The 24,820-nt window shown below is 43.6% G+C and overlaps 1 protein-coding gene, 1 long non-coding RNA gene and 1 other non-coding gene across 3 annotated transcripts in view; 2 read left to right on the plus strand and 1 right to left on the minus strand.

Annotated features, from left to right (window-relative positions):
- Positions 1-13,069: 13,069 nt before the first annotated feature.
- LOC118397145 (uncharacterized) lies at positions 13,070-17,460 on the minus strand. The gene is made up of 2 exons (XR_004828355.2): positions 16,393-17,460; positions 13,070-13,858 (listed from the first exon to the last, which is right to left on the minus strand). It is a non-coding gene; the product is annotated as an uncharacterized LOC118397145 (long non-coding RNA).
- On the plus strand, positions 15,366-15,447 carry trnal-aag (transfer RNA leucine (anticodon AAG)). Its single transcript has one exon. It is a non-coding gene; the product is annotated as a tRNA-Leu (tRNA).
- Positions 15,615-24,820, plus strand: part of LOC118397135 (DNA-directed RNA polymerase III subunit RPC5-like) — a 39,592-nt gene continuing 30,386 nt past the window's right edge. Inside the window, exon 1 of the mRNA XM_035791626.2 lies at positions 15,615-15,783. The gene's annotated coding sequence lies outside the window, so the exon portion shown is untranslated. The remainder of the gene's footprint in view (positions 15,784-24,820) is intronic.

The following is a 24,820-nucleotide window of genomic DNA, read 5'->3' on the forward strand; positions in this document are numbered from 1 at the left end:
TTTGAGTATACAGTACCAGTCAAAGGTTTGGACACACCTCCCCATTCAAGGGTTTTTCTTTATTTTTTACTATTTTCTACATTGTAGAATAATAGTGAAGACATCACAACTATGAAATAACACATATGGAGTCATGTAGTAACCAAAAAAAGTTCAAATATATTTTTGATTCTTCAAAGTAGCCACCCTTTGCCTTGATGACAGCTTTGCACACTCTTAGGATTCTCTCAACCAGCTTCATGAGGAATGATCCTTCAACAGTCTTGAAGGAGTTCCCACATGCTGAACACTTGTTGGTTGCTTTTCCTTCACTCTGCAGTCCAAACCATCTCAATTGGGTTGCAGTCGGGGGATTGTGGAGGCCAGGTCATCTGATGCAGCACTCCATCACTCTCCTTGGTCAAATAGCCCTTACACAGCCTGGAGGTGTGTTTTAGGTCATTGTCCTGTTGAAAAACAAATGATAGTCCCACTAAGCGCAAACCAGATGGGATGGCGTATTGTTGTGGTAGCCATGTTGGTTAAGTGTCTTGTATTGTAAATAAATCACTGTAGGTGTCATCAGCAAAGCACCCCCACACCTCCAGGCTTCACGGTGGGAATCACACATGCAGATATCATCCGTTCACCTACTCTGCGTCTCACAAAGACACGGCGTTGGAACCAAAAAAATCTAATTTGGACTCATCAGACCAAAGGACAGATTTCCACTGGTCAATTGTCCATTGCTTGTTTCTTGGCCCAAGCAGGTCTCTTCTTATTGGTGTCCTTTAGTAGTGGTTTCTTTGCAGCAATTCGACCATGATGGCCTGATTCACGCAGTCTCCTCTGAACAGTTGATCAAATCACATTTTATTGGTCACATACACATGGTTAGCAGATGTTATTGCGAGTGTAGCGAAATGCTTACGTTTGTTGATGTGTTTCTTGAACTCTGAAGCATTTATTGGGCTGCAATCTGAGGGGCAGTTAACTCTAATGTACTTATCCTCTGCAGGAGAGGTAACTGGGTCTTCCTTTCATGTGGCGGTCCTCATGAGAGCCAGTTTCCTCATAGCGCTTGATGGTTTTTGCAACTGCACTTGAAGAAACTTTCAAAGTTCTTGACATTTTCTGGATTGACTGACCTTCATGTCTTCAAAGTAATGGGGGACTGTCATTTCTCTTAGCTTATTTGAGTTGTTCTTGCAAGAATATGGACATAGCCCTATTTGGTAGAAGACTATCTTCTGTATACCACCCCTACCTTATCACAACTGATTGTCTCAAACGCATAAAGAAGGAAAGAAATTCCACAAATGAACTTTTAATAAGGCACACCTGTTAATTGAAATGCATTCCATGTGACTACCTCATGAAGCTGGTTGAGAGAATGCCAAGAGTGTGAAGCTGTCATCAAGCCAAATTGCCAGTTGGCCTGGACCCCTTTTACTGCCGATACGGAGCCCCGCCGATCCATCACGACTGGACTACCGACGTAATCTGCCCGAGGGGTTTTCTCAACAGGCTCCTCCGTCACGACGTCCCCTGAATGCCCGCCTGCTAGCTGTCTAGAGCGTATCGGACTGTTAGTTTAAGATGCCATCAGCCAATTTCTTTGGCCACTATACCTATTTTGCCAATTGGCCTGGACCCCTTTTACTACACGGAGCCCTGCTGATCCATCACGACTGGTCTGCCGACGTAACTGCACGAGGGGGCTACAACAGATTTCTTCAGTTGCGACGTTCCTCTAAGGCCCCTCTGCTAGCTTGCTATCCCCAGCCCGCAAGCTGTCTGAATCGCCGTGTCTCCAGCCCGCGGAGTTACTCACTGAACCCCTATGATCACTCAGCTACGCATGCCTCTCCCTAATATCAATATGCCTTGTCCTTGTCTTTTTTTAAATATTTTTTTTTATTAACAACAAATCAATACATAAAGCACATGAGGGAACACAAGCATACATAGATTACAAACAATGGACAATCGAGCTAGGGGGTACAATATCACATTACAATTACACAAGGACCTTAAGGGACATGCATATACTTACAATTCTAACAGCTTTTTTGTTAGAAGAGCATTTAACCGTCTTAAAATACAGTTCAATTTCTTTTTGTAGGATACAAAAATGTGGTTTTCTGTTTGTAAATTTACATTTATGTATATGAAATTTGGCCAAAAGAATAATGAAATTAATTACATAAAAATGATTCCGCTTATTTCTATTGTATGTAAAGAATCCAAACAGTACATCTCTCCACAATAGTGTAAAATCTTCATAAATGTGTTCAATTATAAACCTACTGATGTCTTGCCACAGTTTTCTTACATGCATACAATGCCAAAAAAGATGCACAACTGTTTCTGGGTGGTCGTTACAAAAGGAGCAATTTGAGTTGATGTTTTCCTTAAACTTCTTCATATAGTGGTTGGCAGGATAATATTTATGAATAATTTTAAAGGTAACTTCCTTAATTTTGTTAACAAGTAGGTATGTTTGTGGCAACATCTACACTTTTTTCCAACAGATATTATCAATAAATCCATTCCAATAAGGCATGACATAAGGTATAGTAGATACAACATCCTGCTGAAACAAGGATCGTATCGCTCTGTTGTTGAATGGACCAAAAGAGAAACAAATCTTTCCTACTCATGAGCCAACAGGGTCAATAGAAGGTAGGCTCTGAGGGTCAGGTCTTGACATGTTCCTGAATAACATAGCAACACCTGAGGGAATGGCATCTAAAACAATTGCAAAATCTTTAGGTGTTACAGGGACCTTGTAAAGTGATAAGAATTCTTTATAACTGAGTAAAAGACCCTCTGCATTTACCAGTTGGCTCACCAATAGGATATTATTTCTGAACCAATATTCTAAAAACAGAGAGGTATTTTTATACAATATATCCCGATTATTCCATATATAATATCTGTGTGGAGAAAAATTGTGTTTATAAATTAAGGACCATGACAAGAAAACCTGCCGATGAAAAGCAGAAAGTTTCACTGGAACTTTGTCAATATTATAATTGCAAAACAACATGAAGTTAAGGCCACCAAAAGTAGAGAAGACATGATGAGGAATAAAATTCCAGATAGAAGTGGGTCTTCTTAGGAATTGTTTTATCCAATTGATCTTGAAAGTATTATTTAAAGTAGTAAAATCCAGAAAATTCAGTCCACCATTCTCATAAGTGTTCATAACAACAGTTTTCCTAATGTAATGGGTATGGTTTCTCCAAAGAAAGTTGAAAAGCATCTGGTCTATCTCCTTGCTTATTTTACGGTCAAGATATAAAGATAGAGCACCATATGTTAGTCTAGAGATACCTTCAGCCTTGGTTATTAGGACTCTACTGTCAGGATTTGGCCAGGGTTGTTCCGGTTTTTGGTCACTAGATGCCCCCATTGTGCCTTTTGACCTTTTTGTTTCCCCTTGATCCCCATTATTATTTGCACCTGTGCCTCGTTTCCCCTGATTGTATTTAAACCCTTTGTTTTCCTCAGTCCTTTGCTCTGTGTTTGTATGTTAGCACCCAGCCCTAGTTCCCTGTGATCCCTGTGATCCCTGTGATCCCTGTGATCCCTGTGATCCCTGTGATCCCTGTGATCCCTGTGGACTCTCTTGTGGAATTCTGTTTTTTGTTCTTGTTTGTTTGTTTTTTGAGTATTTTTTTTAGGCTTTTTGTGCTATACCTTCCACCTTGTGGATTTACCTTTTTGTCTTGGAGGATTACCTTTGTTCTTGTGGAATTCCTTTTGAGGTTGTGGAGTTACATGTTTTCCTGAAGAACTTCACTTTTTACTTCATTAAATACACCGTCTCAAGTACTGCTGTGTCTGCCTCATCTTCTGGGTTCTGCCAACTATTCGTGGCTCAGTTGGTTAAGTGACTGTTTCTCACTCCGGAGACCTGGGTTCGTAACCGGGTCCTGACAGAAACACAGAGCCAAAAATGAACCCAGAGGCAGCCAGTTCCCAGGACCTTGTTGCCATGCTGTCCCACCACCAGGAGACTGTCCAACGCCATGAAGCCGCCCTGGTTCAGCAAGAGGCCTTAATGGCTAGACATTCATCTTCTGTCGGAGATGCTGAATTCCATAAAGCAGATATCTGATCGACTTACCCCGGCAACAGTTCCCGTCCCAGTACCTCAGATTCACGTACCCATGGCAGTTAACCCTCTGGCTGAACCTCGTCTTCCACCTCCCCAACGGTTCTCAGGTGATCCAAGAGCTTGTAAAGGGTTTCTCACCCAATGTTCTCTCTCCTTCAAGCTGCAACCCTCGTCGTTCCCCACCGACCGGTCTAAGATCGCATATATCATCACCCTGCTGTCGGAAAAAGCCCTGGCCTGGGCTACTGCTGTGTGGGATGCCCATAGTTCCTGCTGTGCCAGCTACTCTGCCTTTGCTGAGGAATTCAAACGAGTGTTTCAAGGCCCAAGCAGTGGTCCTGACTCAGCCAAACAGCTCCTGACTCTCCACCAAGGTCGGCGCAGCGTGACTGACTATGCCATCCAGCTCCGCACGGTGGCAGCAGCGAGTGGCTGGAACAACGAGGCGCTCACGGTGTGCTTTCTGAAAGGCCTTTCCGACACTATCCAAGATGAACTGGCCACTCGGGAACCACCGGACAATCTCGAGTCCCTGCTCAAGTTGGCCTCACGCATTGACCAGCGTTTGAAAGAGAGAGAACTCAACCGTAGACCTCTAGCCCCTATCAGTCCCAGCTCCGAGTCCCCACCTTTATCCTCGCTGGCTCCACCGGAACCCATGCAGATTGGACGCATCTCCCAGGCTGAGAGAGACCGCCGGATGAGGGAGCGACGCTGTCTATATTGCGGCAAACCGGGCCATTTCCGTTCCACGTGTCCCGGGCTCCAGGGAAACGCTCTGTCCCGTACAGACCGGGGGGAACTGTAACGGGAAACATAACCTCCTCCCATCCGTCCAACTCCCGTCTGCTCATTCCAGTCACCCTTTCCTGGGACAACCACAAGCTTCACCTTCAAGCCTTGGTAGACTCTGGAGCCGCAGGTAACTTCATGGATGGTGTCTGGGCGAAGGAGAATGGCGTTCCCTCTGAACCTCTAAGTGACCCCATGAGGGTTACTACATTGGATGGAAGCCCTTTGGGATCTGGACTTGTCACTCATGTCACTACCTCCTTGCGACTTTCAGTTTCACAACACCAGGAATTGATGAACTTTCATTTGATCTCCTGTTCCGAGTTCCCTCTCGTCCTTGGATACCCCTGGCTTCACAGCCATAACCCTCACATCGACTGGTCTGTGGGCACTATCAAGCAGTGGGGTCCTACGTGCCAAGCTACTTGTATTTTCCCGAATTCCCAGAGTTCTACTCCGAGTCTTTAGAATCCATCGACCTGACCCGAGTTCCCGAGTGTTACCATGACCTCAAACTGGTATTTAGCAAACAGAGGGCCACCATGCTACCACCCCATAGACCTTATGATTGCCCCATCGAACTGTTTCCGGGCACTTGCCCCCAGGGGTCGGATCTTTTCCCTATCTCCACCCGAACGAGCTGCTATGGATACCTACATCAAGGACGCTCTGGAAGCAGGCCTCATGCGTCCATCCACCTCCCGGCGGGAGCAGGGTTTTTCTTTGTGGCCAAGAAAGACGGTGGATTACGTCCTTGCATCGACTACCGGGGACTCAATGCCATAACCGTCCGTAACCGTTACCCGCTACCCCTTATGGCCACAGCCTTCGAGCTGCTCCAGGAAGCAGTTGTTTTCACTAAGCTTGACCTGCGGAACGCATACCATCTTGTGCGGATCAGACCTGGTGACGAGTGGAAGACCGCTTTCAACACGCCTACTGGTCACTATGAATACTTGGTGATGCCCTTCGGCCTGACCAACGCCCCAGCGGTGTTCCAAGCGCTCATAAACGATGTGCTTAGGGATATGCTTAACATATTTGTGTTTGTTTACTTGGATGACATCCTCATCTTTTCGAGCTCTCTTCAAGAACACACAAAGCATGTCAGACAAGTACTCAAACGCCTCCTAGACAGCCATCTGTACGTTAAGCCGGAAAAATGTGAATTCCATTCATCCCGAGTACAATTCCTGGGATTTGTAGTGGAACCCGGTCGAGTCCAAATGGACCCCAGGAAGGTAGGGGCGGTAGCGGATTGGCCCACCCCCAAATCCGTTAAGGAAGTTCAGCGTTTTCTGGGCTTCACTAACTTTTAACGCAAGTTCATCAAGAACTTCAGCTTGGTGGCAGCCCCTCTCTCAGCTTTAACCAAGGGTGGCAATGCAAGGTTTTTGTGAGGAAGAGAAGCTGAGACGGCCTTCCAAGGACTCAAGCAGCGCGTCGTCTCTGCTCCCATCCTGATACTACAGATGAACCGTTTGTGGTGGAGGTAGACTCCTCAGAGGTTGGTGTTGGAGCTGTCCTGTCTCAGAGGGGTGAAGACAAGAAGCTTCATCCGTGCGCTTTCTTCTCACACCGGCTTACCCCGGCTGAGAGGAACTACGATGTGGGGGATCGTGAACTCCTAGCGGTTAAGATGGCATTGAAGGAATGGAGACACTGGCTCGAGGGGGCTTCTCACCCGTTTCAAGTGCTTACGGACCACAAAAATCTGGAGTATATCCAGCAGGCGAAGCGGTTGAACTCTAGATAAGCTAGATGGTCTCTTTTCTTCAATCGATTCCAGTTTATCCTCACCTATCGGCCCGGGTCGAAGAATCTCAAACCGGATGCCCTGTCCCGAGTCAACGCTCCTGCCATTCGAGATGACACGGACATGCCTGTCCTTCCTGCTGCTAAGATCGTGGCTCCGATCTCGTGGCAAGTTGAGGATACCGTGAGACGAGCTCAAGCTATTGAACCGGACCCGAAAGGAGGTCCTGCCAATCGGTTGTTTGTCCCCAAGGCAGTGAGGACTCAGGTCCTTCTGTGGGGGCACTCCTCTCGCCTCACCTGTCACCCGGGCGTAGGTCGCACCTTGGAGTTCATCCAGCGTAAGTTCTGGTGGCCTACCATAAGAGAAGACGTTGCCACTTTCGTCAATGCCTGCCCCGTGTGCTGCCAGGGCAAATCTTCTCACCTCCGCCCGCAAGGACTCCTTCACCCTTTACCTGTTCCCCACGGACCCTGGTCCCATATCTCGTTGGACTTTATTACTGGCCTTCCTCCATCCCATGGCAATACTACTATCCTAGTCATAATCAACAGGTTTTCAAAGGCGGCCAGGTTCGTCCCTCTGACTAAGTTACCTTCTGCCAAGGAAACGGCTGAGTTGGTAATTAATCATGTGTTCCGAGTCTTCAGCATTCCTCAAGATATGGTTTCTGACAGAGGTCCCCAATTCGCCTCTAGGTTTTGGAAGACCTTCTGCCAACTCATGGGGGCTTCTGCCAGTCTATCTTCAGGGTACCATCCGGAGTCCAACGGCCAAACAGAGAGGATGAATCAAGAGCTGGAAACCACCCTCCGATGTATGACTCGTAACAACCCGTCCACATGGTCGTCCTTCATTGTTTGGGCCGAATACGCGCACAACACCTTGCGCTCCTCCTCCACTGGTATGTCCCCGCACGGGTGTCAGTTTGGCTATGCCCCTCCATTGTTCCCGGACCAGGAGGCAGAAGTCAGAGTGCCTTCAGCCTTGAAGTTCGTCAGACGCTGTCGGCTTATGTGGAGGAAGACCCGTCTTAATCTTATGCGTTCCTCACAGAGGTACCAACAAAAAGCCAACAGACGTCGCCGTCCCGGGCCTACCCTGCGCCCGGCCAGAGAGTCTGGCTCTCCACAAGAGACTTACCACTACGGGTGGAGTCTCGCAAGCTGTCCCAAAATACATCGGTCCCTTTAAGGTTGCCAGGAGAGTTAACCCAGTTTCTTATCGCCTACACTTACCCAGATCCCTTAAGATTAATCCCACATTTCACATTTCCTTATTAAAACCTGTTGTTTTTCTCCCCTTGTCCCGGCAGACAGACCTCCCCTCCGCCTCGTGTCATTGGAGGCCAGCCGGCTTATACCGTCCATCGGATACTGGATTCCCGCCGGGTGCAGCGGTCCTGGCAGTATCTGGTGGACTGGGAAGGCTACGGTCCCGAGGAGCGCTCCTGGGTTCCTGCCAAAGACATACTGGACCCTGACCTCATTCGTCAGTTCAGGGCCCTCCACCCTGAGAGAGCTGGTAGGAACGTCAGGAGCCGTTCCTAGGGGGGGGATTCTGTCAGGATTTGGCCAGGGTTGTTCCGGTTTTTGGTCACTAGATGCCACCATTGTGCCTTTTGACCTTTTTGTTTTCCCTTGATCCCCATTATTATTTGCACCTGTGCCTCGTTTCCCCTGATTGTATTTAAACCCTTTGTTTTCCTCAGTCCTTTGCTCTGTGTTTGTATGTTAGCACCCAGCCCTAGTTCTCTGTGAACTCTTGTTGATCCCTGTGGACTCTCTTGTGGAATTCTGTTTTTTGTTCTTGTTTGTTTTTTTGAGTAATTTTTTGAGGCTTTTTGTGCTATACCTTCCACCTTGTGGATTTACCTTTTTGTCTTGGAGGATTACCTTTGTTCTTGTGGAATTCCTTTTGAGGTTGTGGAGTTACATGTTTTCTTGAAGAACTTCACTTTTTACTTCATTAAATACACCGTCTCAAGTACTGCTGTGTCTGCCTCATCTTCTGGGTTCTGCCAACTATTCGTGGCTCAGTTGGTTAAGTGACTGTTTCTCACTCCGGAGACCTGGGTTCGTAACCGGGTCCTGACATCTACCTTTTAAAAATAAGTCCCTCTGTAGCCATTGATTTAGTTTCTTCTGGGTTTTTTTAATAAGAGGGTTAAAATTTAGTAAGCCTCTAGACTTCTGATCCTTTGTAATGGTTATGCCTAAATATGTAAGTTCTTCTTTTACTGGAATACCATAATATGGTGTCACACAATCTTTGACAGCATGAGTTCACATTTCATAATGTTAAGAAATAGACCAGACGCTTTGGAAAAGGATTGTATCACATTGATCGATATGGGAATTTGGTTAGCGTCCTTCAGAAAAAGTGTAGTATCGTCAGCCAGCTGGCTTATAATAATTTATTTACCAGCTATGGAAATACCTTGTACAGGACTATTATTTAAATAATTTGCAAGAAGTTGGGTGATTAATAAAAACAGGTACGGAGAGATAGGACAACCTTGCCTAATTCCTCTCTTTAACTCAAATCTAGGTGAGGTGCCATATTTCAATTTGATAGAGCTGTTAACATTTGCATAGAGTCTTAATAGCCTTACAGAAGAAATCCCCAAAGCCAAGTCTCTCAAGGGAGTGGAAGAGAAACTGATGCTCTACTGTGTCAAATGCTTTCTAAAAATCAAAAAATAATATGAAGCTATTCTCAGTTATTAGGTCTGTTTAGTCAAGTACGTCTAATACTAGTCTGACATTGTTAGAAATATGTCTGTTCCTCATGAAGCCAGACTGTTTCATCAATGATTGCATCCAGAACTTCTTAATTCTTTTTGCAAGTAGTGAGGCTAATATCTTATAGTCATTATTAAGAAGACAAATTGGACGCCAGTTATTGATGAGCAGCATTTCTTTTTTAGGCTTTAGGTATCAGTGTTATTAACCCCTGACTCATTGTAGGAGGGAGAACATTGTTTTTAATACTCTCTAAAAAGACTTCGAATAGGAAGGGAGCTACTTGTTCAGAAAATAATTTGTAAAATTCTGATGTAATTCCATCAACACCTGGTGATTTATTGTTCTTTAGATGTTTGATAGACTCTATAATCTCTTCAACTTTGATGGGTTCATCACACTGTTTAGATTCTATATCACTGATAGAGTGAACATTATTCAGTGAGTTAAAAAACATATCTGTGGATTCCTGACAGTACATAGAGCTATACAATTTTCTGTAAAATATAAATGATATCAATGTAAATAGCCTTATGGTCTGTGAGGGGAGTAGTACAAATATTTGTAGTAACACACTCACTATCAATACATTTGGATATAAGCCAAAAATCTTTCCTGGATTGTCTGGAGCCTGTTTTGTTACTCCAAGTGAATGATCTTTCGGCCGGAAACCTCTCTCTCCATATATCAGTAAGATCAAACTTTTCCATAAAAAGTATTAAACCCAAATTCTGATTGGTTGGCCTACCTGGGGGCCATCTATCAGTTGAATTATCTATTGTAATGTTAAAGTCCCCTCCTATCAATAATAACGAATTGGGAAATTTAGATAACCAATGAAGTATATGTTTCTCTATAGATTCAAGCAACTCATCATTCTCATGTTTGGTGTTGTACCCGTATAAGTTTACAGTAATGAGTGTAATGTCATTGTAACTGATCACAAGACAAAACAATAACCGTGTAAAGTCAGAGCAGACCTGTATGCCATTTAAAACAGTATCTTAGTTACTGTATACATAAAACATAAATTCAGCTTTCAATCTTCTTCGTAAGTTTATAAACAAAATAGGATTTCTGGTCATACAAGAACAAACTAATGAATTGAAATACCTGAGTATTCCTTTAAAATATTCACCTGATACTTGTTAGGTAAACAACATAAGGAAAATGAGAATACCATGGCTGAAACCATCAACCTGTTCCTTCTGGTGAGATTTTAGGGAGGAATATGGATTTCTGAACCGTTGATGAAACCTCGTCCTCCCACGAAGTAAGCAGCCTTCCCCTCACTTCGTGCTATCTTGATCGTTGGCCACAACTTGTTCCTTCTTTCTATGTCTTCCGGGCTGAGATGCTCGGCGAAACGCATACCATGGCTCTGAAGGAAGGCGTTCTTCCTTGCCGCTTTCCAGACAGCATCCCTGTAGAATCTGGTAGTGAATAGGATGAGGATACCCCTGGGTCTTGAATCGCTTTGCTGTTGCTTCTTGCCGAGGCGATGTACAACGTCGATGTTATCACCAACTTTGTTCTTCTCTGCAGGCAAAACTTCTTGGAAGATACGGATAGCCTCTCCTCGCACATCTTCATTCTCCACCTCTGGCAAGCCGTAGAGTCTCAGGTTCCATTTTCTTGTGTATTGTTCCAGATCAGTGAGACGTCTATGGTAGACATTGTTATTCTTTTCCACTCTTTCCACATGTTTTTCAACTTTTGCCACTCTCGTTTTCACATCATTAATTTCACCACATGCAAACTCGTCTTTTTCAAGCCTTCGATAACCATGGTGTTCGCGCCTACCATTTTCTCAATGGCGTCACACCTGGAGTTGATGAGTAAGGAGAGGGTAGCCACGATGTCAGAGTTCATGTTGGGTTTTTTGGAGGGTGGAGGTTTGCACGGAGTAACCGGTAAAGAGGGGAATTCGTCATCTTCAGCATTCGAAAGCATGATATTATCCATAGGCCAAGTGTAGTTATGACAGTTGTCTATAAGCACGTTTCTCTCTTGTTGATTAGCAATAGAACGGCTAACTTTTTCCTTTCTTTTTTTGTCACGACTTTGCATGGACATGCTGAAATAAATTATTCAATTATCATTCCAGTCACAGGAAAGGTCTTATATCTTGAACAAATAAAAATAATAATGACTAAACTTAAAAAAAAAAAACATTTTCACAATCTTTCTGAAGTTTGGTACGGAGCTCGGTAAAAAAGCGTCTGTTCAAGCAGCCATCTTGGCCAATTCCGGTTAGTGATTGTCTTATTTCACTGTAGCCTCTAGCCCTGCTCAATATGCCTTAGCTAACCCTTTAGTTCCACCTCCCACACATGCGGTGACCTCACCTGGTTTACCTCACCTTCACCACCTGGGGGCAGCCTGTCAGAAGGTCCAGGACCGAGTTGCACAGGGCGGGGTCGAGACCCAGAGTCTCGAGCTTAATGACGAGATTGGAGGGTACTATGGTGTTAAATGCTGAGCGGAAGTCAATGAACAGAATTCTGACATAGGTATTCCTCTTCTCCAGGTGGAATAGGGCAGTGTGCAGTGTGATGGCGATTGCATCGTCAGTGGACCTATTGGGGCGGTAAGCAAATTGGAGAGGGTCTAGGGTATCAGGTAGGGTGGAGGTGATATGATCCTTGACTAGTTTCTCAAAGCACTTCATGATGACAGAAGTGAGTGCAATGGGGCGATAGTAATTTAGTTCAATTACCTTTGCTTTCTTGGGAACAAGAACAATGGTGGTCACCTTGAAGCATGTGGGGACAACACACTGGATAGGGATTGGTTGAATATGTCCCTAAATACACCTGCCAGCCTACAAATTGATCCCGCTCCAGAGTACAGGCCTTGTTGCAATGCTCATTCCTTCGACGATAAACGTGAATCCGACCATCACCCCTGGTGAGACAAAACCGCGACTCGTCAGTGAAGAGCACTTTTTGCCATTCCTGTCTGGTCCACCGACAGTGGGTTTGTGCTAGAGGTCGACCGATTAATCAGAATGGCCAATTAATTAGGGCCGATTTCAAGTTTTCATAACAATCGGTAATTTATGTTGATTTTTTTTTAGATATTTAAAACATTAAATATATTTTCTTGAATTACAATGATTTCCTTTTCAGACAAAGTGGATGATACTACCTCCTATAAATATTACTGCTTATACAAATTCGTACTCCTAAAAATGTGCCTTTAGAAGTGAACAAGCAATTACCAAGTTAGTGTCTTCCTCATTATTGTCCACCTCCCCACAGAAGTGGCACAGTTGGCTCAGGTCATGTAGCAAAACATGTCAAGTAGTCTATACATCTCTACATGTATTTTTCTGAGCAAACAGGGAACAGGGGAATAGTATAGGTTTCTTGTAACATAATTATTTAAATACATGTGTTTTAGTGGCCATCTAGTCAGAAGTTGGATCAATGATAACCTTGAAAGACCCTTATGTTTATTTTATCTACAATTATATCTACAATTATAAATTGAACATACCAGTGTTGGAGGAGAGTGACTGCTATTTCTTCTCTCATGATGTTAACATCTTTGACCGTATTTGAAAAGGATCAGGGGAGAATCAATGTACCTTTAGCACATCAAATATATCTGAAGTTATCAATTTGTACAGTTTAATGCTGAAACCATAAATACATGTTATGGTAGATGTCGTATTACATGATAATCTACCATGTTCTAAAATGTAACATATACAGTCAATTACCCCACATAGCCCGGTTCCTCTCTAGGTTTCTTCCTAGGTTTTGGCCTTTCTAGGGAGTTTTTTCCTAGCCACCGTGCTTTTACACCTGCATTGTTTGCTGTTTGGGGTTTTAGGCTGGGTTTCTGTACAGCACTTTGAGATATCAGCTGATGTACGAAGGGCTATATAAATAAATTTGATTTGATTTGATATACAATATGTAGAAAACTGCTACCTAACCTGTTCACTGCTAGTAAAAGCACAACAAACATGTTTTTATTATAAACATAGAGCAACAGGTAGAAGTGTATTCCAAGACCAAAAGTAAATCAGAATCAAAGTGGTTAGGTGGTTATTGAATCAGCATTTACAAACAGCAAGGGACTTTGCAGTTATGATGCCTGCAGCTCAACTCATTCAACCAATTAGGCAACCGTACACAGCAAAGTCTTGGTGATTGTCCACTGAATCATTAAGGAGAAGACAACTTCAATATTGACACAATTGTAGATCACAGAAAAAGAAAAACAGTACATCACTTTATCCAGACCAAGAGGTATTAAGGAGCTGGTCATTTTCTGGGCCTGTAGGCTAGAATTAGAATCCTGAACATAATGTGAGCTGCAATAGGGAGGCCATCCAGGGTGCAAATCAGTGGAGGGGAATCTGAGAATGCAGGGATTCCAGCAGGGTGTGAGTTGAAGTAGTCAAATCTGGAGCTGACATGGCTCTGACTGAGCATCTTGGGGAAATCGCTAGATGGTGTGGAAGAAGAAGCAGAACGTTCATGTTAGGGCTAAAATGTAAATGACGTGATCATCTTGGATTATCTAACATCTGAGAATGGGCAGGCATTCCCTCGTATGAAGAGCATCTACATCTTGCTGATTATGTGCTGTCATCCAGGTGGAAATGTCACCTGAATATCTGATGCAGGAAAAGAGATACATTGAGTGTCCTGTGGATATGTATATGTACTGTACATCTGTGTATGTGTATATATATCTTGGTATATATATTTTTATTTTATTATTATCATTATTGTGTTTTGTGGTTGAGGGGTGGGGGGTGGGGGAGGTTGATGGGGATGGTGGAAGTGCTAGGGGTGTCCTATTGAGGGCAAAGGGACCTATTGGGGAGGGGATTCTTCTTGGAGGCACATTCAGTCATAGTTTTGTTTGTTATATTATTATACTTTTCCCCCCTTCTTTTTTCTGTTATTATAACAGTTTACTGTGATTATGGATATACACTCATGTTGACTTATATATTTGAACTAGTTTTTTTTGCTCAGAGTACAAATGTTAGATTTTTTATTATTATTACTACTACTACTGTACCTACATTCTTAAAAACAAAAACAGAAAAAGTGTAAAAAAATGTCGGAAAAGCTTTGAGGAAATAGCACGATGGGATGGGGGATTGAGGAATGGGTAGAGAGAACAGTAGAGGGCTCTGAAAACTATTATTGCTGAAATAACCACTTCCTTTTGTGACTAGAGTCTAATAGTTCCAGTGGCACACATCAGGGGGCATGATAGGTCACCAAATGATGCCAGGCCTTAGGTCACCAAATGTGCCAGGCCTTGCAGTCCCAAGATAGAAGGGGGGAGAGAATTTCGGCAGACAAGAAAATGGCCTTGCCAAAATCCTCCCTCCCTTCTAATTTCCTTAATTTTGTGGCTAGAGTCAAATACCTTCTGTGGCACACATCTAAGTAAAATACTTTCTATAGAAAAACTTTATGTAGGCAACTGAAATGAATAGTTGATGTATGTGTGTTATATTAAACAGAGGAAGGAGTAAAATGTAGGCAAGACATGTGAGAGATAATGAATTTTAGCAAATAGATTTATTTAGACTAATACACTTGAAACAAATAGCCAAACCGAAAGCTGCAGATATTACTGGTGCCTCGCCCGCGATAAAATCGAGTTAAATAATTAAATTAAACGCAGCCAAACGTGTTCAGAAATCTCAACGAGCAACAAGTTGCAGCAATGGAGAATTGAGTGCGTGCACGTTCACGCGAAAGGTGGGTGTCTGGTAGTGGGAGTTTATCAGCACAGCCCGGCCATCGACAAGTGCCAATATACCCCCCAAACACCTGCTTTTCCGGCATTATCACTTCATAAATACATAACCATACTTAGCGGACTGATGCGATGTCATGTCACATCGCATTTGGAGCTGCTGTCTGGAAGTAATTTTACAAAATGTATGAATCTATTGATCTTGTTATATACAGAAGTAATGATACATGATAGCGTGGCCGAGCGGTCTAAGGCGCTGGATTAAGGCTCCAGTCTCTTCGGGGGCGTGGGTTCGAATCCCACCGCTGTCAGGAAAATTTTTCGGATCGCGGGCTCTACTTCGGCAGTCCAGTCCAGTGAGTTTGAAATCACTACTCCTTATGGATTATATGAAACATTTTAACACAATTTCATGTTAAACGCCTTTGCGACATCTGTAGGCTAAAACGTAAACCTTTTATCGCTTTGCATTGTGGGAATCCAAACAGCAGCTCCTCCCCACGTGTCTCTGTGGAGCCAAGCAACGACAGCGCTCAGATAGCCACCGTTACTCACTTCTTTAAAGCTCGTTCAACAAGTATTTCAACATAGCAAATCCATTAACATACGTCAATGAAATAAACTGAGGAGAACGGTGAAGTGTGCAGGTGAGATCTAGCCCTTAACTTTTATTGAATACAGGGAAAACTCACCAAATCGAGGCCTGGCAAATGACTTCTAATTATATTTGATAGCTTGCAAGCTAGAGTTTCGAGCAAACCTTAGCCAACACAACCGGGTAAATTGCTAGCCAGTACTTAAGTAAACAGACATATCTGAATATTTAGCCGGTTAACCATATCATGAGATATAGCTAGTTAGCCATAATTACTTAACGTTATAGATTTTTTACGTGTTACTCGTTATTTTACGGATTCGTTTTGTTTTTAGCATTGGTTTGGCTCAAACGGTTTGATCGAATAAGTAGCTCACCAATACAGCCGCTATGCTACTTGTCACGTTGTCAATGTAAATTAGCTAACTAATGTACGGTAGCTAGTTAATTTAGCGACCTTAAACTTATAATGAACTGCGAGGACTACTCACGATAAAATGTATTACTTGGTGGTGGGCTGTTAAATGAATGGTTAGATTTCTTCAAGACGATCGATCTGAGAGGTGCTGTTTTTTTGTTTAACATTTCGTGCATATGTATTTCTTATAAACATCAGTTTGTTGGCAATGTCAATTCTTACACATTTTTTCAAAATACTTACTTTTAAGTTCGCTAGTTGGACAGGCAAACGGCGCAGAGTACTACCGAGCAACTCGTAATATCATGTACGTTACTATCACAGATTTCACCGGATGTATAATTGTGAAGCATCCGCTTGGCGTTTCCATTCGCTACCAAATATGGGAGAAGATGGAACAAAAAATTGATTTTGGTTCACACTCTGCTAATTTTCTCACCGATGAAGCATTTGATCTATACAGTTTTCTGTTCCCAAAACTATAATATGTTACGAACAGAGTGGACTTTACCCTTTGCCAAAGTTTTTAAAAGTTGTTTAGGAGTACCAAGGCGAATTGAGTTATTGCACACGCTCACTTCAGAGTAGGCGTTCCTTAACATAAATATGCTAATAGTGGTAGAACGCGCAAATAGGATCTTGCTAGCTCGTGCTTGGCTCTGCCCACCTTGCTTGGTCTGCCAACTATGACTCAAATGACCCATTTGAAACAACAGGCAACAGGGATCTCTTGGCTTCGGTATAACAAATCTTTGGTATTAGCTCTGCTGATCACATCTGCCAATCACGTTATCCGTATTTATCCTTATTTAAGATAGTAGACAGAGATCTACGTCAGACAAACTGTTATCAGTGTGTATTTTTCTTGTTGTAATCAAACTATTTAGTTATAGAAATGGATATAATGTTCACCTTTTATTTAACCAGGTAAGCCAGTTGAGAGCAAGTTCTCATTTACAACTGCGATCTGGCCAAGATAAAGCAAAGCAGTGCCTCAGAAACAACAGATAACATGGGATAAACAAACATACAGACAATAACAATTGAAAAATCTGTATACAGTGTGTGCAAATGAGGTAAGGCAATAAATAGGACAATAGTGGTGAAGTAATTACAATTTAGCAATTAACACTGGAGTTATAGAAGTGCAGATTTATTTTACCTTTATTTAACTACACAAGTCAGTTAAGAACAAATCCTTATTTTCAATGACAGCCTAGGAACAGGTAAGCCTTGTTCAAGGGCAGACCGACAGATTTGTACCTTGTCAGCTTGGGGATTTGAACTTGAAACTTTTTGGTTACTAGTCCAACACTCTAACCACTAGGTTACGCTTCCGCCCCAAAGTGTAGCCTAGTACACACTCTTTTGGTGTGCAAAAGAGCAGAAAAACTAATATGGGGATGGGGTAGGTATTTGGTTGGATGGGCTATTTACAGATGGGCTGTGTACTGCTGCAGCGATCGGTAAGCTGCTCAGATAGCTGATGCTTAAAGTTAGTGAGGGAGATATGTCTCCAACTTCAGCATTTTTTGCAATTCGTTCCAGTCATTGGCAGCAGAAAACTGGAAGGAAAGGTGGCCAAAGTAGGTGTTGGCTTTGGGGATAACCAGTGAAATATACCTGCTGGAGATCCTGCTATGGGTGGGTGTTGCTATGGTGACCAGTGAGCTGAGATAAGGCAGAGCTTTACCGAGCAAAGACTTAAAGATGACCTGTAGCCAGTGGGTTTGGCGACGAGTATGAAGCGAGGGCCAGCCAACGAGAGCATACAGGTTGCAGTGTTGGGTAATATATGGGGCTTTGGTGACAAAACGGATGGCACTGTGATAGACTGCATCCAATTTGTTGAGTAGAGTGTTGGAGGCTATTTTGTAAATGACATCGTCGAGGATCGGTAGGATGGTCAGTTTTATGAAGGTATGTTTGCAGGCATGAGTGAAGGAGGCTTTGTTGCGAAATAGGAAGCCAATTCTAGATTTAATTTTGGATTGGAGATGCTTAATGTGAGTCTGGAAGGAGAGTTTACAGTCTAGCCAGACAGCTAGGTATTTGTAGTTGTCGATGAAGACTGCTTCACAGTATTGTCTCTTGTCGATGGCGGTTATGATATTGATACTGTCAATGTAAGATGTAAAATTACTCCCAATTTAGAACACAGCAACCTTAGTAATTTAGCTAGCTTGCTACTTAACTAGCTAGTTCCAACAAGCATATCTGTTGCTAATGTCATTCTGGGGCAAGGAGCGTTTTAGCTATTAGTGTATTCCAAGTAATAATTTAAGACTACAAAAATCTAATGGACAAGTAGTGTAAATCTCATAGTCATCAAGGCAGGACCCAATCATTTAATTCAGACTGACAAATAAGAAATGCCACATTATCCCTGTCAATAGTTGGAGTAGGATGATTGCGGAGCACCCTGCCTCAGACTGTCAGGAGGTTCAATTTCTAGCTCGCAATTTACATTTATTTTCTGTGACTTTTTTTTATTCATTCTTGTCTCGCACTTTTGTCTCACATGATCTATTCAGCTCCCCTATGTCCTGCTCCCAGAGCTCAACCAAGTGCTCTTCACCAAGTTTGGGCTGGTTCACTTGCATGTGAGAACCATCCTACTGCAGTTTGAACTAGCCTTTCCGTCACTATATAGACATTGAGACCATATATGTATTTGCCTGTTGTTTTTTGTTTGTGGGTTTAGTTTTAGACAGTCTAATGCATTTTAGAGTTGAAACACTCCAACTACAGATACACATGCTTGTTTGAGCATCTCAAAAACTACATTTATTATTGAATCAGTTTAGCGGGTGACAGATTATTATTATTATTATTATTATTAGTGGGGAGAATTCTATTGTTCCTGTCAGGAGCCCAGGCTTTTGAAATAGATCAGGGGTGTAAAACTCATTCCATGGAGAGCCTAGTATCTGTGTGTTTTTGTTTTCAATTAAGACCTAGACAACCAGGAGGGGGAAGTTCTTTACTATTTAGTGACTGTAATTCATCATGGGAGGAGCGAAAACCCAAAGACACTCAGCCCTCCATGGAATGAGTTTGACATGTGCCATAGATGAGAGTTCCGGTCTCTGGACCACACACAGCTTAGATTGCATTCTGCTAAGGCACTTGTCGCTCTCTACATCAGTCAGTTACATTGGTGACCAGGGGAGGTCCTTTCGATACGCCTATGGGGCCTGGGCACATGCATGCTCCTGGAGAGAAAGGGTAATACTGCACGAGTTGATGACAGTTTGATGGTCTCCATCAGAAGTCCAGGCTTTTGGCGTAGATTGTAAAGTGCTCATTTCTGGATTGCAGTATTTTAAGATTGTGCCCCCCACGGCACTTGATCTACACTGAGTGTACAAACATGAACACCTGCTCTCTCCATGACATAGACTGACCAGGTGAATCCAGTTGAAAGCTTATTGATGTCACTTGTTAAATACACTTCAATCAGTGTAGATGAAGGAGAGGGGACAGTTTAAAGAAGGATTTTAAAGCCTTGAGACAATTGAGACATGGATTGTGTATGTGTGCCATTCAGAGGGTGAATGGGCAAAACAACAGATTTAAGTGCCTTTGAATGGGATATTGTACTAGGTGACAAGCAACACTGCTGGGTTATCATGCTCAACAGTTTCCTGTGTATATCAAGAATATTCCACCACCTAAAGGACATCCAGCCAACTTGACAAAACTGTGGGAAGCAATGGTGTCAACATGGGCCAGCTTTCGTCACCTTGTAGAGTCCATGCCCCGACAAATTGAGGCTGTTCTGAGGGCAAAAGGGGTACAACTCAATATTAGGTTCACTATATTTAGATATTTCAAATACTGCCTGAGACATCTTTGCTATGTGTCTCTGTACTCAATAAATGGTGAAACACTTTCTGATGGTGTTATTGGTTTGAATTTATATGAAACGTACATTATGGAAAACCTGTCTCGCACTGTCATGATTAGTAGAATAATGAATGGATTGGCAAGACTTTAGCTCAGACAACTTTTAGGTTAGTAGGAAAGTTTAGGTTAGTAGGAAAGTTAATCATTTAAACACTTAAATATACTCACATTTAGTATTTCATGTTCATTTCCCAACTGTTTTTTCTGTAATCCTACAGGCTCTATTCTCCGTATCTTATATTCTAATGCATCCATCATTATGCATGTCCACAATGGTATTGGAGAACACTCATCTTATTACAGAGCACTTTGTACAACTGTTTTTAGAGAAGATTATATTGCAAGGTATGCTATGTGTGTAGGCTATGCCATCTGTATTAGCTAATTAGCACATGACACACACCCCTTTCCATCTACATGCATTTATTTGGGTTTCTATGCAAAGTACAGTGTCTTCAGAAAGTAATCAGGCCCCTTGACTTTTTTCCACATTTTGTTATGTTTACAGCCTTATTCTAAAATGGATTAAGTAAATACAAATCCTCAGCAATCTACACACCCCATAATCACAGAGCCAAAAGTTGTTTGTTTATTTTTTGCAAATGTATTAAAAATTAACATACCTTATTTACATAAGTATTCAGATCCTTTGCTATGAAAATTGAGCTCAGGTGGATCCTGTTTCCATTGATCATCATTGATGTTTCTATAACTTGATTGGAGTCCATGTGTGATAAATTCAATTGATTAGACATGATTTGAAAAGGACCACACCTGTCTATATAAGGTCCCACACTTGACAGTACAGGTTCAGAGTAAAAACAAGCCATGAGGTCGAATGATTTGTCCGTAGAGCAGCGAGACATGATTGTGTCGAGGCACAGATCTGGGGAAGGGTAGCAAAACATTTTTGCAGCATTGAAGGTGCCCAAGAACACATTGGCCTCCATCATTCTTAAATGGAAGAAGATTGGAACCACCAAGACTCTTCCTAGAGCTGGCTGTTAGGCCAAACTGAGCAATCAGGGGAGATGGGCCTTGGTCAGGGAGGTGAACAAGAACCTGATGGTCACTGACAGAGCTCCAGAGTTCCTCTGGAGATAGGAGAACCCTCTAGGAGGACAACCATCTCTGCAGCAGGCCTTTATGGTAGAGTGGCCAGACTGAAGCCACTCCTCAGTAAAAGGCACATGACAGCTCGCATGGAGTTTGCCAAAGGGCAAATAAAGATTCTTTGGCCTGATGAAACCAAGATTGAACTTTTTGGCCTGAATGCCAAGTGTCACGTCTGGAGGAAACCTGGCACCATCCCTACGGTGAAGCATGTTGGTGGCAGCATCATCTGTGGAGATGTTTTTCAGCGGCAGGGACTTGGAGACAAGTCAGGATTGAGACAAAGAAGAACCAAGCAAAGTACAGAGAGATCCTTGATGAAAACATTCCCCAGAGCGTTCAGGACCGCAGACTGGGGTGAGGGTTCACCTTTCAACAGGACAACGATCCTACGCATACAGCCAAGACAATGCAGGAGTGGCTTCAGGACCAGTCCATGCATGTCCTTGAGTGGGCCAGCCAAAGCCTGGACTTAAACCTGATCTAACATCTCTGCAGAGACCTGAAAATAGCTGTGAGGCAATGCTCCCCATTCAACCTGACAGTGCTTGAAAGGATCTGCAGATCTGCAATACCCAAGAGAACTCTGATGCTGTAATCGCTGCCAAAGGTGCTTTTTAAAATTTATTTTATTTTTATTTCACCTTTATTTAACCAGGTAGGCTAGTTGAGAACAAGTTCTCATTTGCAACTGCGACCTGGCCAAGATAAAGCATAGCAGTGTGAGCAGACAACACAGAGTTACACATGGAGTAAACAATTAACAAGTCAATAACAAAGTAGAAAAAAAGGGGAGTCTATATACAATGTGTGCAAAAGGCATGAGGAGGTAGGTGAATAATTACAATTTTGCAGATTAACACTGGAGTGATAAATGATCAGATGGTCATGTACAGGTAGAGAGATATTGGTGTGCAAAAGAGCAGAAAAGTAAATAAATAAAAACAGTATGGGGATGAGGTAGGTGAAAATGGGTGGGCTATTTACCAATAGACTATGTACAGCTGCAGCGATCGGTTAGCTGCTCAGATAGCTGATGTTTGAAGTTGGTGAGGGAGATAAAAGTCTCCAGCTTCAGCAATTTTTTTTTTTTTTTTTTTGCAGTTCGTTCCAGTCACAGGCAGCAGAGTACTGGAACGAAAGGCGGCCAAATGAGGTGTTGGCTTTAGGGATGATCAGTGGTGTTGCCATCGTGACCAGTGATCTGAGATAAGGCAGAGCTTTACCTGGCATGGACTTGTAGATGACCTGGAGCCAGTGGGTCTGGCGACGAATATGTAGCGAGGGCCAGCCGACTAGAGCATACAAGTCGCAGTGGTGGGTGGTATAAGGTGCTTTGGTGGCAAAACGGATGGCACTGTGATAGACTGCATCCAGTTTGCTGAGTAGAGTGTTGGAAGCCATTTTGTAGATGACATCGCCGAAGACGAGGATCGGTAGGATTGTCCGTTTTACTAGGGTAAGCTTGGCGGCGTGAGTGAAGGAGGCTTTGTTGCGGAATAGAAAGCCGACTCTTGATTTGATTTTCGATTGGAGATGTTTGATATGAGTCTGGAAGGAGAGTTTGCAGTCTAGCCAGACACCTAGGTACTTATAGATGTCCACATATTCAAGGTCGGAGCCATCCAGGGTGGTGATGCTAGTCGGGCATGCGGGTGCAGGCAGCGATCGGTTGAAAAGCATGCATTTGGTTTTACTAGCGTTTAAGAGCAGTTGGAGGCCACGGAAGGAGTGTTGTATGGCATTGAAGCTCGTTTGGAGGTTAGATAGCACAGTGTCCAATGACGGGCCGAAAGTATATAGAATGGTGTCGTCTGCGTAGAGGTGGATCAGGGAATCGCCCGCAGCAAGAGCAACATCATTGATATATACAGAGAAAAGAGTCGGCCCGAGAATTGAACCCTGTGGCACCCCCATAGAGACTGCCAGAGGACCGGACAGCATGCCCTCCGATTTGACACACTGAACTCTGTCTGCAAAGTAATTGGTGAAACAGGCAAGGCAGTCATCCGATAAACCGAGGCTACTGAGTCTGCCGATAAGAATATGGTGATTGACAGAGTCGAAAGCCTTGGCAAGGTTGATGAAGACGGCTGCACAGTACTGTCTTTTATCGATGGCGGTTATGATATCGTTTAGTACCTTGAGTGTGGCTGAGGTGCACCCGTGACCGGCTCGGAAACCAGATTGCACAGCGGAGAAGGTACGGTGGGATTTGAGATGGTCAGTGACCTGTTTGTTGACTTGGCTTTCGAAGACCTTAGATAGGCAGGGCAGGATGGATATAGGTCTGTAACAGTTTGGGTCCAGGGTGTCTCCCCCTTTGAAGAGGGGGATGACTGCGGCAGCTTTCCAATCCTTGGGGATCTCAGACGATATGAAAGAGAGGTTGAACAGGCTGGTAATAGGGGTTGCGACAATGGCGGCGGATAGTTTCAGAAATAGAGGGTCCAGATTGTCAAGCCCAGCTGATTTGTACGGGTCCAGGTTTTGCAGCTCTTTCAGAACATCTGCTATCTGGATTTGGGTAAAGGAGAACCTGGAGAGGCTTGGGCGAGGAGCTGCGGGGGGGGGGAGCTGTTGGCCGAGGTTGGAGTAGCCAGGCGGAAGGCATGGCCAGCCGTTGAGAAATGCTTTTTGAAGTTTTTGATAATCATGGATTTATCGGTGGTGACAGTGTTACCTAGCCTCAGTGCAGTGGGCAGCTGGGAGGAGGTGCTCTTGTTCTCCATGGACTTCAGTGTCCCAGAACTTTTTGGAGTTGGAGCTGCAGGATGCAAACTTCTGCCTGAAGAAGCTGGCCTTAGCTTTCCTGACTGACTGCGTGTATTGGTTCCTGACTTCCCTGAACAGTTGCATATCACGGGGACTATTCGATGCTATTGCAGTCCGCCACAGGATGTTTTTGTGCTGGTCGAGGGCAGTCAGGTCTGGAGTGAACCAAGGGCTGTATCTGTTCTTAGTTCTGCATTTTTTTAACAGAGCATGCTTATCTAAAATGGTGAGGAAGTTACTTTTAAAGAATGACCAGGCATCCTCAACTGACGGGATGAGGTGAATGTCCTTCCAGGATACCCGGGCCAGGTCGATTAGAAAGGCCTGCTCACAGAAGTGTTTTAGGGAGCATTTGACAGTGATGAGGGGTGGTCGTTTGACTGCGGCTCCGTGGCGGATACAGGCAATGAGGCAGTGATCGCTGAGATCCTGGTTGAAGACAGCGGAGGTGTATTTGGAGGGCCAGTTGGTCAGGATGACGTCTATGAGGGTGCCCTTGTTTACAGAGTTAGGGTTATACCTGGTGGGTTCCTTGATGATTTGTGAGATTGAGGGCATCTAGCTTAGATTGTAGGACTGCCGGGGTGTTAAGCATATCCCAGTTTAGGTCACCTAACAGAACAAACTCTGAAGCTAGATGGGGGGCGATCAATTCACAAATGGTGTCCAGGGCACAGCTGGGAGCTGAGGGGGGTCGGTAGCAGGCGGCAACAGTGAGAGACTTATTTCTGGAGAGAGTAATTTTCAAAATTAGTATTTCGAACTGTTTGGGTATGGACCTGGAAAGTATGACATTACTTTGCAGGCAATCTCTGCAGTAGACTGCAACTCCTCCCCCTTTGGCAGTTCTATCTTGACGGAAGATGTTATGCTT

Source organism: Oncorhynchus keta, chromosome 2 (assembly GCF_023373465.1).
Source record: "Oncorhynchus keta strain PuntledgeMale-10-30-2019 chromosome 2, Oket_V2, whole genome shotgun sequence".
Lineage (NCBI taxonomy): Eukaryota > Metazoa > Chordata > Actinopteri > Salmoniformes > Salmonidae > Oncorhynchus > Oncorhynchus keta.